Source organism: Coturnix japonica, chromosome 12 (genome assembly GCF_054131305.1).
Source record: "Coturnix japonica strain WE chromosome 12, WE-NBRP24, whole genome shotgun sequence".
NCBI classification, from domain to species: Eukaryota; Metazoa; Chordata; class Aves; order Galliformes; family Phasianidae; genus Coturnix; species Coturnix japonica.
Genome location: NC_140674.1, coordinates 11,963,483 through 11,980,567, shown reverse-complemented (window position 1 = coordinate 11,980,567; position 17,085 = coordinate 11,963,483). Strand labels below are relative to the sequence as shown.

The following is a 17,085-nucleotide window of genomic DNA, read 5'->3' as shown; positions in this document are numbered from 1 at the left end:
ATGTATCAGTGCTGTTTCTGCCTGTCTGACAGCCTGACTAATATTTTGTTAGTACTTCAGCAAACCCCATGTGAACATCAATCACGTTTTGAGGAAACGTCCCATTGGCTGTATTCTAGAGGAAGCTTACTTGGCCAGCCTTAAGTTTCTGCTTGGAGGCTGAATAAAATTGCATGACCTGAAATAGGTACTGAAAACACCTCTAGTGCCAAACTGTATGTGTTGGTGGATCCCAGGATTTATTTATTTAGAAAACATCTCTCCTTCATTGACCTTCCACTGAATATGAATCTTTTTTTCAAAGAGTATCTCAGTGGGGTTTTTTGTCGTTATGATCAAGAGCAGTTCTATGATGACTTCATAGTGATAATTATTGGATGGTCACAAAAGCACCTTGCTTCTCTAAAGGAAGAGCTTAAATTTCCTTTTTTTTTTTTTTTGCTGTTTTTAAATTTACTCACATAAAAGAGAATATGTATGGGGAAAATCCATTAAAGATAGTCAAGGGAAAGAAGTAAGGGAAAGGAAATTATTTCTCTGAGAGATTAAGCTGGAAAGGAATAGAACTGAATAAGGGACTACTTTAATCAGCTCTCTAATGGGACTGTATGACCAAAGAATCCTTTTTCACATATGTGAAAGATCAAGGGTTTTTAATCAGAAAATAATGGTGGGAACATACATTAATTTGTAGGTTTTGAAGATACTGAAAAGAACGGAAGCTAGTACGTGTATTTCATGGCATTATGTACACAAGGCTTAAACATCTTGAACTTGAGCCGTGTACAAGTGGTTCCTTAAGTGAACAGAAAGCAATAACGTCTTTTAGGAAGGCTAACGTACTTGGATATAGTTGTAAATACAAACAAATATGGATTTGGTCCCCAAAATGGTAAGGAAAACATACAAAAAACAAAAGATTATAAATAGCCTTGAAATTGGGGTAGGGAGAGGTATTCCTCTATGCCCCTTCGTCCCCTTTCTCCCCTTCTATTTGTCTCCCACCCCCTTTCATTCTCACTTTTTCTCTTTATTCTATTTCTCCCTCTCTGTATTTTTTTCCCTCAGACATATTAAAAAGCAGAAATAATATGACAAATTTTGGCGCTTTGGCACTTTCTGATAGATAATCCTGCATTTGCATTGGTCAGAGAGATTCAGATTCATAAATTGCTTAAACTAGTTTTTTCTTTTGATGTGTGCATAACTGCCATAAATGTTAATGCTAGGTCTGGGCTTCAAAAGAAGAGTATGCCCCTTGCTGGAGTTGAGACATTAGAAATTTTAGAAACTGAAAAAGCCCATCTAGCTCAGCACTTCTGCTATTTATTTGGTTTTGGAGTTGTGAAGAGAGAATTAGATTCCTCCCATCTCTATTGTTTGGCCTGTGTATTAAAAGGCAAGTAAGTATGTGGACTTATTTTTGTTATCTCCGCTTGTTTTCACTAACTTTGGTATCAGTTTCTCTTTCTTCTCTCATCAATTATGTAAAATAGGTCAATTCTTCTCCAGTTGAATTGTTTTTCTTGCTCTCTTAACAGCCTTTCAGGATAGATTACCTCAATTACCTTTTATCTTCTAGTGCATTGTGTGCTTGTAGTGTGCTGATGTAAAATTAAGAAGAATTAATTGTGAAGTTTGGTAATGGTTTAAGTTTTATGAGCATGTGTATCAATAAATACAGCCTAAATATGAACTTGGAAATTATTAGATCCCAAACCTCTCATGAGTTTTCAGAAAACAAAACCTTTAAACTAAATAATGTGTGACTTCTTCATTTTACTCTGCAGATACACAAGTATTGATTGGGATGATCTGGTTGTGCTGCCAAAGTGCAAAGGAAAATGGGTAGATGGGTGTTTTCTTCTGGTCTTCACCTTTATGAAAAGCGGAGGCTGACAAACATCTGCAGGCTGCACGTTAAAAGAGGTATCACAAAGAGTGCTTTTATAACCATAGGTGGATAGGGATTGCTGAACTAGTTTTGAGAAGCAATGTTAAAACCTCAGCAACTGCAAGCACGTAGGCACCACTCAGTCCCGTGTAAAACAAAATGGAGAAAAAACTCCTCCATTCTCATTGTTACAAATCATAGACTGGTTTTGCATTTGTGTATGTCTCCTACAGGGATGCATGTTTTCTAGACCTGAGACAATTAGGTAATAAGCTGCTTCCAAAGAGTAATTTGCTAGTTGTTTCTAACTGCTTTGAGCTTTCATAGGTTTTATCAGCAGCAACTTCAAGTTATGTAAATGAACTTGTAACACTTTCGCAGAAGACGTTTGTTTTGTCATCTGATATGTACAGATACTTCCTTCTTAGTGAACTCCTTAAGATTTGTTTTCATGATAACAAAAGGTTAAGCATTTGCTAAGTTTAAGTTTTCTTAGCTGGAGCCATTGTCTTCTTCTGATGCAGGAGATGTTCCATCTGCACAAGTAAATGCGAAGACTTGACATTTAAATGGGACGTTTCAGACTTTTAAAGACAATGCTTAACAGATGGGGCTTTGAGTGGAAGATATCCCTGCCTGTATCAGGGGGGCTGGAACTAGATGATCTTAGAGATACTTCCAATGCAAAACATTTTATGATTCTATGCTGTCAAGTTGTATAAGCCCACTGAAAACACGTAAAATATTTTACCTGGTGTTATCTGGTATTTCAGTCTGCAATGTATTCTAACATTTCTCGTGAAAATCACTTATAGGGGGAACTTCATATATCCTTAGGAGATCTATTAAACAGGAGATTTGGCAGAATTCTGCATTCAGATATCAAGTCAGGCTGATTTCTGTGACCTCTGCTTGCACTCCAATTGTGAATTTACACATTTGCCATTAACCAAAAGAGAGAGAGAAGATGATCATTTCACTCGTAAATAGGCTTTGTGATCAAAAGAAACATACCCAGGTTACAAATATTTTTGCTAAATGTTACATATTAATGTACTCTTTGTTCTCTGTTTTATTCTAACTGGTGTAGTTTAATGGTCTGAGCAGCATGATGTTAAAATGCTTGCATGCATCTTTTCCCTCGCTGATGAACTGATCTCAAACAGTCATTTGAATTATGAACAAGAAGTTCCTTTATTATTATTTCTGTTCTTTCACGTGATCAGAAATACTTTTGAGGAGAGAGCTGGTATCTGTGGAAAGCATCTGACTTCTTAACAGATTGTGGGTTAAAGGAGTTGCTTGGACAATACAAATAAGTAGTCATTTATTATATGCAAATATAACAGGTTGACATAAAACCCACGACTTCAGTCAACTAGAAAATAATACTCTAACAGAGATATGTTTTTGAAGTTCCTGTTTAGCTTCCTATAAGGGGAGAAAATCTCCTGTAGCTCAGATGGGCTTATTTGAAACCAAAGCTTTTGATGTTATAATGTGCAGTCTAAATTCATTAATCCCTCTGTTTAAAAAAAAAAAAAAAAGAAAAAAGAAAAAACGTCTCTTAAATGAGTAATAAACATAATAATGAAAATAACTGCCAGGAAGAACATGAGTTACATCACACTTAGTGTTCCAGCTAAAGATGAAAATGAACTTTGGAAACACAGGTTACGCTAAATGAATTTAATTTGTGTTTTGATACAGAATGTTTAAACATGTTGTTATTTCTGGCACCAGGGCTGATAGCTATTAAATGAGAACATCTAAGAACATCAAAGGAACTGGACCTTTTATACTCTTCAGCACCCCCTTGGAGATGTTTATCTGGGCTGTTATCTGGATCCCATACAAGCATCGAACAATGTGCCAGTCTCACCAAGTTACTCTCTTTTCCCAAAAGTTCTGACGCATGCATTTCCTGTGCAAATGTTCCATATTTTAGAGTTCACTACAAGTGCACAAATAAAAGTAGTTTGTACTAACAGGGCTGACTGTAGATACATGAAGATTTTCTTCTATAAAGCATTTGAAATAGAAAAGAAAACTTCCTTCTGTTTGACTCAAACTAAGTTTCCAGATGTCAGGGTCAAAGGTTGGAGATAAAAGTATCAGGTTTTGGCCTACTCTAACTAGACTCAAGGTCCAAATGTGTGAGATCTTCCCTAGAGGGGGTTTCCTTTTGTACTGGTTTGGTTTTCTTCTTTAGCCTCTCCCAGTAAGAGGTCCCATTCCAAGCTGCTGAATTATGATACTTCATCTCAATCGTTAAATAGTAAATACAAGTTTTAAGTGTCTTAGCATTGGCTGTGAGTCAAAGCCTTTTAAAATATCTCTTTTTAAAACTTTTCCATTTTTTAAGGCTGTTAATTCTTTTCTTCCTGGGGTTGTGGTGACTGTGCGTGGGTCCTCTCAGCTGACATTGAGATTCCTGCTCCAACTAATGCCAACAGTGTGTGATAAAATGAGGGGCCTTTTACACAGAGCTTCAGAAGATATAAAATGCTAAAAGGTATTGCCCTTCTCTTCCCTTAGCATTTTTTTTATTGTAGCAGGAAAATCTTTGAATGTCTGAGGAAAAAAAAAAACAAACGACTGGTACACAAATGAACAGAGAATCTTAGAAAGTGGTTGAGTCTGCTACTTATTGATACCAATATTAAGGTTTAAAGAGAAAAAAAAAAAAGGAAGGCTGTGAGGAATAATTGCATGTATTCATGTCTAACTCACCGGTGGTCACAAGGTCGGTTCTTTGACTAAATGCTGAATATCTATGGTTGGGAAGAAAGCATCCCTGTGTTCATGGCGGGACTACGAAGACAAGTGACCATGGAAGCATTCTTACTTTGCTTGTTCTCCATTGTGAAAAAGGTGCTGCTTGATCACGAATCATGACCTCCATAGTTATTCTTCTCTGTGCTTCCCTAGGCATCTGCATTCCCATGTGGTACACAAATGTGTGTGCTCCCCATGCCTTTCCGAGCAGTGCTCTCCTGTTTCTATACCTGGAAACATGCCAGTTCATCTGCATTTTGGCAAAGGCAGAACAGAATTTGAGAAGTGACCAGCATCATGTAGTTTGGAGAGGTCAGGTTCTTAAAGAAATTAAGGCTTGAAGTGGCTGCAGAGCAGTCATTTTGCTCTCATGACCTGTGTTGAATTCCTCCATTATACAAAGCAGGAAACAAAAGCAGATCCTTCCCAGGTATTAAAGGAATAACTAATAAAACCACTAAGGATACCTCAACTGACACTTGCCAATGGGATAACTATGGTAAGGTAATAAAGGCACATGATGAGTTGTTCACATTGGAAGAAATGTGCCTACTTCTTGTGGTAAAGCTCTTCAGAATATCACAAAATGCAGAGACAAAAAACATTATATAAGCTGCTGGGTTTTGTCCCCTGCCAATAATGGGTTTTCACCATGTGTGTTATAAGATACTTATTAAGCAATTCAGACAATAGGACAGTTGCAACTACAAGCAGTCTGAAAGTTGCTTAATTATCTACAACAGCACAATTAGGGATGCCAGTGGCACTATGTTTGTAAATTCCCAGAGGAAAGAGGCATCAGGCTAGTTTGTGTATTATTGCTCTGTAAAAAAATAGGCTTCTTTTTGTAAGCTGTCAAGAAGGACCTTGTATGAGGGCTGTGGGCACAGCAAGGCAAATGAACAATGAAATCAGTGGTGGAAACAGCTGCTGACAGAACGTTTTGGGAATCTTTAGAAATGGTAGATCTGCTTGTAGGCTCAGGGCAGCAATAATTAACAACTTGGTGTACTTGTAGGACTTCCTGAGGATAGGGACTGCCACAGTGGGACTATGATAAAGACAAGCTCAAAGAGGCACGAAAAGGCCAGACATATAGGAATGAGAAAAATCTCCATAGTAAAATCCTGGGGTCAGGATGTGCTGGAGTCTTGCTGGTAGTAAAGCAGCAGTAGTTGTGGGCTGGGGCAGAGAAGAAAGTCTGGGATGGATGAGACACAGACAAAAAAGAAGGCAGGCAGCTTTACAGTGAGGCTTAGCAATACTTGACATCCTGTACTCACATTAAGATCTGTAAACAGTATTATTCTAAGTTATTTTGATACTGTTGGAGCAGAAAGAAGAGAGTTCTTGTCTGTTTTGCTCTGTTGCAAATGTGCTAATCATTCTTGTGTTACATATATAATAATGTTATTATTAGAATGTTAATTTTGATGAAGTAGCACACAATAATTTTTGCAGCTGTTATTTTATATTTTGCTTCTTTACTTTTTATTCAGGTATTTCTTTGCTTTGGATTTCTTTTCTGCTGGTTCATTTTGGTTTGGTTTCAAGTGAGCCCACCATATGATAAATGGTCTCATTTGTGTACCTGTGATGCATTCACTGGATTTTATTTCTCTTCATTTATTTCATTTATTCTGACTTACTTTATCCCTGTTTCTTCTGAAATTAAATAACTTACTACTAATTAATTATGCCTTTCAACTACTGATTGACTAACTCTTTAGGATAAAATGTTGTCTTGACCTTTCAAGCCCCAGAATTTTCCCCCTGGTGGAAAATTTGTGAAGTAAAATAACTTGCAATGGAAAACTATGTGGTTTCCTTCATACGTTCAACATTACACTTACAAGGGTTTAATGCACAAATCAGAGAACTCAGAAGTTTGCGAATTAAGGCACAGTCTTCCTGGATCTCAGTTAAGAGAGCAGTTCAGTGTAGTGCTGCTTGCTGTTCACTCAAGTTAAACCAAACTTTATACCCTTCTAGCTGATGAGGTCTCGATTCCTTCTGAGGTCTATGTGACTTAAATTATTTTAAAAGGCAATGCCTATTTTTCTATTAGTTTTAATAAACTCTGTCCCTTTTCATATTTTTCTGTTCTCAGGTCTGCTTTTAGTCTATTACTAAACACCACAGCTAATATTCTCCTAATGTGATGCTGTTGAGGCAGAGATTTCAAAGCAAGCAGCCTCTGGTAACTACCTGGCAATGCAGAACGAATAGAAGACACTGGGGAAACTCAAAACATCTGAAACCTTTGGGACTCCACAGTGAAAAAGGCAAATTGTGTGTTAGGTAAGAGTGTACTTCCCTTACACATATGGACAGTTGGACAGGACTTGTCTGTAGCTGGGCCAGGGGCAGCAAGGGAACAAGATGAAAGGCCAAAGCATTATGCAGAGAGACACTGCTAATGTTGCTCGGGGACATAGCAAAAGCAGAAAGAGCAAAAAAAGCAAGTGTGAGTTGAGTTGAGTGCTGGTAATGAATAGCTCAATCTGTGAACAAAGAAAACATTTGCTGTTAGACTCCTGTTCTGCTTGCTCTCTGTGTCACGGGCTGGAGGTGATGGGATTTACCTGACAGTCTTAGTTTTGTATTTGGTGTTTGGCACTGCTACATTTTGAATGCTTGAAGTGCAGTATTGTGCTGGTTTTCTTTCTAATGAAATTTACATGTTGCAGAGAAAACGTGGTATTGGTTTTCCTTTTGTCTCTCCCTTATTGCATCCTTTATTTCTAATTGGATTGGTGAAACATTTAAAAAACTGGGTTAGGGTCATATGCTGGCAAAAAGGCAGACTACACTTGGTAACTGATATGACTAAATTAATAGGGGAAAAGAACGATTTAGCTCAGAATGTGCATATATGTATAAAATTGTGCTAGTAACTTGTTATTTTATTTAAGGATTATTTCTGTCCTTTTATTTCCTCTGTCTCACCTTTTGTGTGTAGCTTTAAAGTATGTTAAATGTAATTGAATACGGTGGGTATAAGAGAGCCATTGAATAAAAGAAAGACTACTGTTTGATCATCTCGAATAGAATAAGGGAGAAATACATCTAGCAAAGTCTTTCTGCAGATGTGTTTTTGCCTTTAAAGTCACATATTTCCCTAGTTTGTTTTTAAAAGAAAGGCACTGACTGTTCCAGATTTGGAAATAAATCATCAGGTCACCTGAAACAACAAAAAACGAAAAGCAAAAAACTGTCTCAGCTCTTGCTTCTTTTCACAAACTGGACCAAATTAATTGCACTTGCAGGATCATGACCATTATGACTAAATGTTTTAATAGCACTATGACTGTGCAGGAGTATGTTCAGTTATATTTGAAGAGTCTTCATACAGTCTAACTGGAGATCTGAAGGATATTAATCACAGTAATTTGTCATTTATATCTGAATTCAGGTTGTAGTTTTACTGTTCCAACTTTGAAATCCTGGACAATGAGCTACTTAAGATTTTTACCTTCTTATTGACTTGTAGCAGCTGGGGCTTGTAATGTTTTGGTAACTCACTGTAGTTATGTAAGGACTGTAGTAGTGGCCAGAGAGGTTGTCACTGACAGCAAATGTCATTTGTGATCATCTTGGTGCATGGTACATGCAGGAGCTGTTTACCTCATGCAGTATGTCTACACTGGACCAAGTCTGTTAAAACCTCCAAGAGTTATGGTGTCCAAGTTCTTTTCTGCCAACTTCAATTCTTCCGCACTTGTCAGTATCAAGTATCAATCAAGTGTAATGTCAGTGTCAGGACTGTTCAGGACGTGAGGCAAACAGGGAAAAAATACCGCCAGGAAACTTCTCAGGATTTAAAATTTGACAGTCAGTGAACCACAGTGAATACCTATTTAGGAATTAATTACCAGCATTGAATTCTATATCTTAGAGAAATGACTGAAACAATTTGCTCCAGCATTCTCAAAACCATGGCATAGAATTTGGCCTGCTGTCTCCATTTGAATCACTTTTTCTTTTGTTCTAAATACACAAGCTTAGCAAAGACACCTGAATTTTAATGACAAACTTCTAATGGCAGGGAAATCGTGCAGGTGTATGACAAATAAGGTTTTTGTGGCTTCAGATATGCAATGACTCCTATAAAATAACTTCTCCTACCACTGTCTACAAACTTTTCTTCTTAAGGTCCCACAAATTGTGGGTGAAATCCCGATTCCAGTGAAGATCTGTGAAGACAGACATGGATTTGAGATGTCACCTTGTGATCCCAATTTGTATTAATAATCTCAGCTGTTTCAGTCTCTCACTGGTAGCAGATTTTCAAGCCCCTTCTTAGAGTTTAACCATCTGCCGTCCTCCTTTTAGAGCATGATAACAAAATATTTGCTAGGTTTTATACGTTTTGTTGACAAATATTGCTGATGTTTGAACAGAAAACTTTGTGAATCTGAGGTGGTTGTATTTGCTTTGTAAGTGTACATATGGGGAGTGGATGGATGCCCAGGGAGGTGGTAAAGTCACCCTCCTTGGAGGTTTTCAATAACCATGTAGATATGGCACTGAGGGACACAGGTTAGTGGTATGGTGGTGATTAGGTGACTAGGTAATCGTATTAGTTTTTCAAATCTTTCTGACTCTGATATAAGTGTGCAATATTTGATGGACAGGAGCTCAAATAACCCAGCAGCAATTCAGCCTTTTCTATGTGCTGCTGTCACCCCCTCATGACTCCACTGTGTCCTCAGTTAATCTGTGCTGTAGATACGTGTATAAGAGTATGTATTTCAGAAAATTGAATTAATTCAAAACTATTTATCATGAAAATCAGATGGAGCTAATTCAAGGAAAACAGTAAAAATATATTTGTATCTTTATTTGTGTTTTAGCTGTATTTACAAGTAAATGGAACCAAGTCATTTCACTTAATAATTTTCTATTCGATAATATAGTCTATCAATGCAAATAAACTCAATGGGTGATTTTAGGCTTGTGTAAATGGGTACTTTCCAGAAAGAGCTCTGTAATAATTATTTTCATAATTTATATATATTTTCCCTTGACATTAAGTAATTTTATACATTGCCTTTAACTGAATTTTTAAATTAGTATGGGTTACACTTTAATTTCATTAATGATCCTGATAGTTTCTGAGTGATCCCATTATATTAGTCCTCTATAACATGGAGTTATTTACTCTTTATATCTGTAATTTTCTCTGAATATTATTTATTATTATTCCTTACTCATTCACAGCATCTGATTCTGCCGATACATTAAAGAAACAAAAAGAAAATTAAATTGCTGCCCATTTCAGACAAAGAAAATGCTCTCACAAATGGGTCTGTAGCTAAAAGAGATGTTGAGCAAAAAAAGTTGTGAAAACAAAACCCTTTTTATGCTGAGTAAAATCTACAAGCTATATATGTGAAAATAAAATGCTGTAGTTACAGTTTTACAGCTCCCAAATGCTGAAGTAAATTAACAACCCATTGGCTTAAATCTGAAATGACTTTTTAAACTCTTTATAAAAAGATCTCTGCAGGTTTTAGCAGTGTTTACAATTTACCACCAGCTACTTGAGTGTATAAAATAACAGAGAAAATTTGAAGGAAACATTGTACATGGAGTTTTTACATCTAAATGTGGGCCAGCTTCAATGACTCTGGAAATGTAGCTGTAGTTTAAAACCCTTGTGGTTCATCATGTGTATTCCTCTCCAAAATAATTTATGTGAGATGTTCCTAAATGCTGGATGTTCTTAGAACAGAAAAAAAAAAAAGCTAAATGCACTGAAGACAGCACAAGATTGGATGAATTTACTTTATTTTTCCTAACAGAAAGAATGACCTCCTCAGTGTGTGATGCTGCTTGCAGTAACATGTGTAACTTTATAATATAAAAAATATTTGTAATATATGCCCATAGATTGCTGAGAATAGCAAGCCTTTCTGTGATGGTTAAAAGGGCAGGGAAGATTTACATGGGGAAGATTCATTAAAAACTGGAATGGGAAACGATTGATCCTATGGATGTTTTGGTGTTTGTCTTGCATTGCAAATACAGTCTGGCTCACAGCTTTGCCAACTCAGGCATTAGGTGTCCTTCAAGGACTTGTTTCCCAAGGAGGTGTTTTTTCTCTCCCCTTCAGCAGTGGCCATGTATGTGTTACAGTCCTTTTTCAAACTAGATGTTTGCTCTCTGATTGTCGTCTGCACTCTGCATGGTTTTTACATGGGAAATGAAGTTCCAGAAAGCAGGCAATAACTGCAGTCCAGTGTTGCTGTGGCAAGTATTGGCTTTTTGGTGATAACAGCAAAGTGACTCAAATTAAGTAGGCTGTCTTATCCTTCATAGTCAAATTACTGCAGTCCTACACAAAGTATTGGACCATATTCTTCAAGGTTATGCTATACGTAGAGGTGATACTGTCTTACATGATTGTCTAAAGATAATGTACAGCTCACTGTAAAATCTAGCTGCAAAGCAGCCTCCAGGAGTACACTGCTGGCTTGTTGGCTCTTTTCACTTGCACTGAGTTTTGAAGTTTTTTAATGATAATAAAAGTGAAAATGACTCCATCTGTTAAGAGGAATGTTTACTTTTCTGTACTAGGAAGCTTGCATCTCTCTGCTGCTTATTGTCAGTTTTACTTTGTCAGTTTTACATCAAGCAGCAGGAAAAAGGAAGCATAAAAATCAAAATGAGCTGAAAAATACCTTTCAAGCTGATTTACGGAATACAATATATTACTGAAAAGGATCTGCTTCCTTTGATGTTATCCAACCTTCCATACAGTGCATAGTTTATGGGTATGAGTGGTTGGTGATTCTCAGAAAAATGCATGCTTTCCAAACAATAACAATTTGAATAGATTAATTCTGAATGCTCTAATAGTCCCTCTATATATTGTATTATAATATTGGTAAGGAAATCAAAAAGAAAGTTGAACAGTCTCGGAGGCATCTGATTTTTGTGCTTTGCATTTTAGGCTGATGCTGTCACAAAATTTGAGATAACACAGTTTGCAAAACAACTTAGAAAAATGCCCTTGAAAATCAGACAAGGTCGACGATCTATGCAGTCCAGGCCTTGATTTCTGCAGGAGGGCTCCTGCTAGTTGTTCGGTTTTCCTGCAACATAACAATTCCTGTTGTTTGCAAAGAACCTAGACCATATAGAAGTAAGGACAATCTTCTACTGCCTTGTTTCTTTCCTTTTTTTTCCCTGTAGCTTTTGGACCATGTGGTTTCCCTTTACAAAAAAATAGTGGAGGTGGGACTCTGAGCAGCTGTCCTTTCTTTACGATAAGGTTCACCTCTTCCCCTCCTGTTCTGTGTCCTGCTATCCTTCAAAGTGAAGAAGGATAGACTCTGAAGTCTTTGTCATTTAGCAGCTGTGGGAATTGAATTCATTTTGCCTTGAGTCACAGAGAACCCTTCTCACCCCAGTAGCTAACACAGTCTAATTGTTAGGGTCTGTGCCCACCCCAACATGCCCAAGGAAGGGCAGTTGACACTAACACACAGAATGAGCACAAGAAGCTCTCTGAGCTGCAGGACATCAGTGTGTGCCTGGCTGTGATTTGACTCATGCATGATGTAGGATTCAGGCTTTCATTATGTGATGGCCGCACTCTGATTTTGGAGGGAGCTGTAGCCACATGCCTACAGCACAGAAAGTTGAACATCCTGGTTCCTATGTATCCTGTACCTTTGGTGCCACCTCCATGTGGTGAGATACCCTGGGGACATAGAGCCATCTTTAGCCCTGGAACTGAGCCCTCAGTAACACTGAAGATGCGTGCAAAAATCCGCATATTGGAGACGTGCTTCAAATCTATTCTAGTTTTTATAAAGTCTAGCGTAGCACGTACCTCAACCACTAGTCAGATTGTGTTTTGTCTCTTGTCTAGTTCCTTCTGTGGGTGTGAGGCTTTTATTTGCTGCATTTTCACTACTGAATAAACCAAGTATCCATTTCCTAGGTGTTGCATAGAAAGACCAGGATGTCTTGAAGCTGTGATCTTTAGTCTTACCCTTTCCCTTGGCTTTTGCTTTGAATTAACACAATTTCCTTTCACAAAGGACATTCAGAATGTAACCAACCCAGAAACAGTGAAAGTTTATTTCAGCTGTATTGATTAGCATTTTCTGTTCTGTGTTTACTTCTGTTCTTTTCTTTGTGTTAGGTTTCATGTATCAGGCCAATTTTAGTAAACTATTAGTCAAAAGTAGATTTAGTCTACTTAGATTTAGGTATTGATAAAAATTAGTTTCATAATTAGTGACACATGCATCACTTCTTGCAGGATAAGGCTATTGTATAGTGCACTAGTTGGAGCGGTGGGTTGCCTCCTTTTTACTGTCTGCTGCATGAAGAATGTTAGAGGTCTGACCTTTGCCCTTAGTATTTATTAAAAAAAAAATTAAAAACAAACAAAACCAAAACTTTATGGGAACTGCGTATAAATGTTACCAGACAGAACAGAAGTGAATACAATTCCTGAATCTGTTTTGAAGAAGTTTCAGAGTGCTTGTAGGGTTTTTTGTTTGGTTGATTGTTGTGTTGGGTTTGTTGGTTTGTTTTTATAGGTTTGTGCTGTCAGCTGCTAATACAACATTTGAAGTTATCGTTATGCACAGCACAGTTTGGGAAAGGCTACTTAATGAAGTAAGCAATCTGTTGATGGATATTTGAAAAGAAAGTAAAAGTCTTTTCTTTGTGTGTCTTTGAGCTATATCTAGGATCTGAAAGGCATTTGGGAGCTCGAAAGGTACCTGATATCCAATGGGTATAAGAAGAATTACTGAGTTCTCAGCATTGGTCCTGTCTCAGGTTAGTTTATTATATTTGAAGTTTAGAATTTAAACAATACATTATCATATTTTGATGATTCCCACAGAAGAATGAAAATAAAAAGTGCTTAAAAACAAACATATACTTACATTTTGGCAGGTAAGTCCTTCTTAGTTAACACTTCACAGAAATTACTTGTATGTACTTGACAACAGCATACATTTTTCATAAATCTGTTTCTTGTGTTCTCAGGCAAAATATAAGGAAAGAACAGCAAAAAGGAATATGACAAAGATGACATCTTGGCAAACTCACTGAACTTATTATCATTTACATTCGGGGGGGGGGGGGGGGGGGAGGGGAAGAGTATATCAACTAAATATAACTTTTGGTCATTCTTTTTTCTTCTTTCTCCTAACTCTGAGGCCACGGCTAAATCTGATTTATTTATTTATTTTTCCTTTCAATGCTTGGAAAAGGTATATTGTCCTATCTGCTACCTTACTGTCTCTTTTCTAAGTACCTTACTGTCTCTTTTCTAAGTTCCTTTTATCTCTAAGATAAGTGATAGCAGTCACTCACCTTAATGCCTTTCTATAGCCAGAAATATTTGTAATGTGTATTTCAACCTCCCCATCATAAATCATACTACTGCTTGTGTTTTATTTTATACTTACTATAGGTTCTTTTATGGATATTCATGTAGATCCTTTTTCTTTTTTCTTTTTTTACCATGCTACAAGGATAATCATGTGGGTGTAATTAGTGCATTAACATGAAAATGAAAGTTAATTTTGTTTTACTTTAGTCTCATTTGTAAGTAAAGCATTACCAAAAGTGCTGTGCAATGACTTCTGCTGTTGTCCAAGAAGCGGTGCTACAATTCAAACCCTCAGCATGGAGCTCATCCTCACTTTACTTTGGAGGGGGAAAGCATCTGCTCTTAGAAGTCTAGGATCTAGGCTGTGAGAATGAGCAACAACTACTAAGGGATCTCAGTGACAGGAAAGAAAAAGAGAAAAGACAGATAACAATATGAGCAGATCTTTGCACATAATTTCACATGCTAGAACACGGTGAATGTGGTGTTGCAAAGTATGCAGGATTATCATGCAGCTGCCGTGAGGAAGATCTCCTTGCTTCTCAGTTTGGAAAGGCCTTTACATTTCCAACCTCCTTCTGTAATGATGTCCAGCTGTGAGTTTAAGTTGCATATTTTATGAAAGTATTGACTTTAAACAGACAGTATAAACAGTGCTGTGTACCCAAACTTCAGTTGTTCAAATCTTACCAGTGCATATTATGCAACTAGTGAGCACTGCACTTCAGAAAACAATTTCCACTGTATATACAGTTTTTGTTGAGTTCATCCTGTCTGCAGTCTAAATTTCTGTAGCACCAAATTTACATAGTGTACAGATACTTCAAAAATAACAACTGAATTTGTTTTGATTTTGTTTTATTTAAGAGCTCTTTCAAATTGCCCAGGCATAGATTTGTCCCATATCACCAGCAGGACTCTTAAGCTTAGAATATATTATTGGTTTCTTGATGTGTTATGTGTTATCTGACATCTGCTTTCTTTGTCATGCCAAATCCTCCAAGCAATATCTTGAAAGACCTGGAAGATATTTTAAGTAGTAAACATCTTCTGGCAACAATACTTAATTTCATCACTACTCTTAAAATTTTTGTCTGCATGTTAATTGCCTTCTGAGTTTCCATACGGTCTCTCCATTGGTATTTAGTACTTTTTTTTCTCTTTTTACTAGGCAAATTGTGTAGCTGATGCCATAACTTTTAGAAAGATAGTTATAAAAAGATAATAATCTTTGTGATTTCCTCTCTCTTATTTCCTTCAGGCCAACCTCCTGAATAGAAGAAAAACTAAATTGATGATGCATGAGAAAACAAATACAGTGCTTTTATATGTTCTATAGTTTACATTTTTCTCCATAGCGCTTTCTTAAAACTGTTATTGCATTTAGTTATCCTAATTGCATAGTTGCTGTCTGACCAGCAAAAAAAAAAAAGAAAAAAAAAGAAAAAAGGATCAAAAGAGTTCAACAAAAATAACCTTCAGCAATTCTCTAAAGACTGTGTTGGACTGTGATATTATTTTATCTAGTTCTGACCTTAACCTGAGACTGAAGGTCTCCCTGTCTACCCTGAATTTCCAGCAGCACTAAACTTTGGTATCTCTGCTAAGGTTTTAAGATTTTTCTATAGAGCCTGCCTGAATGTCAGTCCAGGATCTCAGTTTTCCCAGTAATAAACTGTGTTAGTCACTGGATTTGAGATCTGCAGATGCCATGAACCTGTAAAAGTTACCAAGCATCCAGGTCCTTGTGTTCATTTCAGTGCTAAAAGGATCTCTACCACCCTTTGTTTATGAGTACTCAAGTATACAAGCCTGCAGGGAAGCACAAAGATAAAGAAACCATTTTTTCCTTCTCAATAGCACAATTTTTTTCCTGCCTATATGGACTTAAGGCTCACAGGCACAGCTATAGGATATGGCTCTGGAGTCCTTCTCACACCAGGGCAGGAAAGTATAGATGCCTTGAATGGAGGACCTCTTTCAGCCCTCTGTAAGCAGTCCTTCTGCCTGATAGTGGGCCAGCTGTACAAGAAAGACTGAGTTAATGAAAATGAGGTGGCTGATTTGTTTGCTTGCCTTTTGTTTCAGCTTTCTGGAAGGTCCTGGTTTGCATCAGACACCAGCATTTTCCTACAATGGATTTACTTTTAGCATGTCACAGAAAAGGAAAGGGTTAAAAATAAATACGTAGATAGAGCTATGTGATCTTTGAGGAAGAACCAAGAGAACTGGACCTGTGCTTTAGACAGCCAGAGGCTGTGGAGATAGGAAGAATAGGAACAACCACGACATGTTTTTACTCTGTTTACTGGACCCACTACTGAGCTCGATGCCATGCTAAAATGACTGGTTTTCAGCCTGCACTTGGCATAACATGGGCTACTCCAAAAATACCTTACAGTTTGAGAAGAAGCCAAAAATCCATTCCTATGAATTTCACTTTGATATTTTCCCTTTCAAGTTGCCAAAAATTCAAACACCTCCAGAATCCATGTGTAAGTTTCTTCCAGAATATCATTTTTAATTTCTCTGTATTTCTACATTGTTTTATCAGAAAGTAGGGAAAGGGGTAAGTAGGAATTTCGGAAAGGAGTGATACCCACATTGAAAACCATAGAGGAAAAATATTGGTAAATCTGAATACCCAACTTCATAGTGCAAGCTGGTTTCCAAGCTAATGGGCAAAATGAGCCCAGCTGTCCCCTTGGGGGAATTATAAGCTGCAAAGCAAAAGCGGGTTGTGTGCTGATGTTTATGCTGGAATCTGGGGTGGTGAGAAAAGAGAGAGATGCCTTGTTTAATCAACAAATGTTGGAAGTGTGAAACCTGCATTAATGTTGTGTCTTAAGTCCTGCCCACCTCTCCATTTCACAAATTGTCTCTTTCATATGGATATAGAGTTGACCTTGCAGGCTTTTAGGCTTCGGGTGGACAGGGTCACTCAGGGCCCAAGCCACCGCTCAACCTCCCCCACACAGACCCCAGTTATATCTTTTTACTATCTCTGCTGGACACCGCACCTTTCTGTAATTATAAATGTCTGCTT

At 37.3% G+C, this 17,085-nt stretch overlaps 1 protein-coding gene across 1 annotated transcript in view; it reads left to right on the top strand.

Moving 5' to 3' along the window:
- The first annotated feature begins 425 nt into the window (after positions 1–425).
- The window catches only part of LOC107318292 (uncharacterized), a 163,425-nt gene continuing 146,765 nt past the window's right edge, over positions 426–17,085 (top strand). The window contains exons 1-2 of the mRNA XM_085513561.1: positions 426–1,929; positions 6,783–13,477. The gene's annotated coding sequence lies outside the window, so the exon portion shown is untranslated. The remainder of the gene's footprint in view (positions 1,930–6,782; positions 13,478–17,085) is intronic.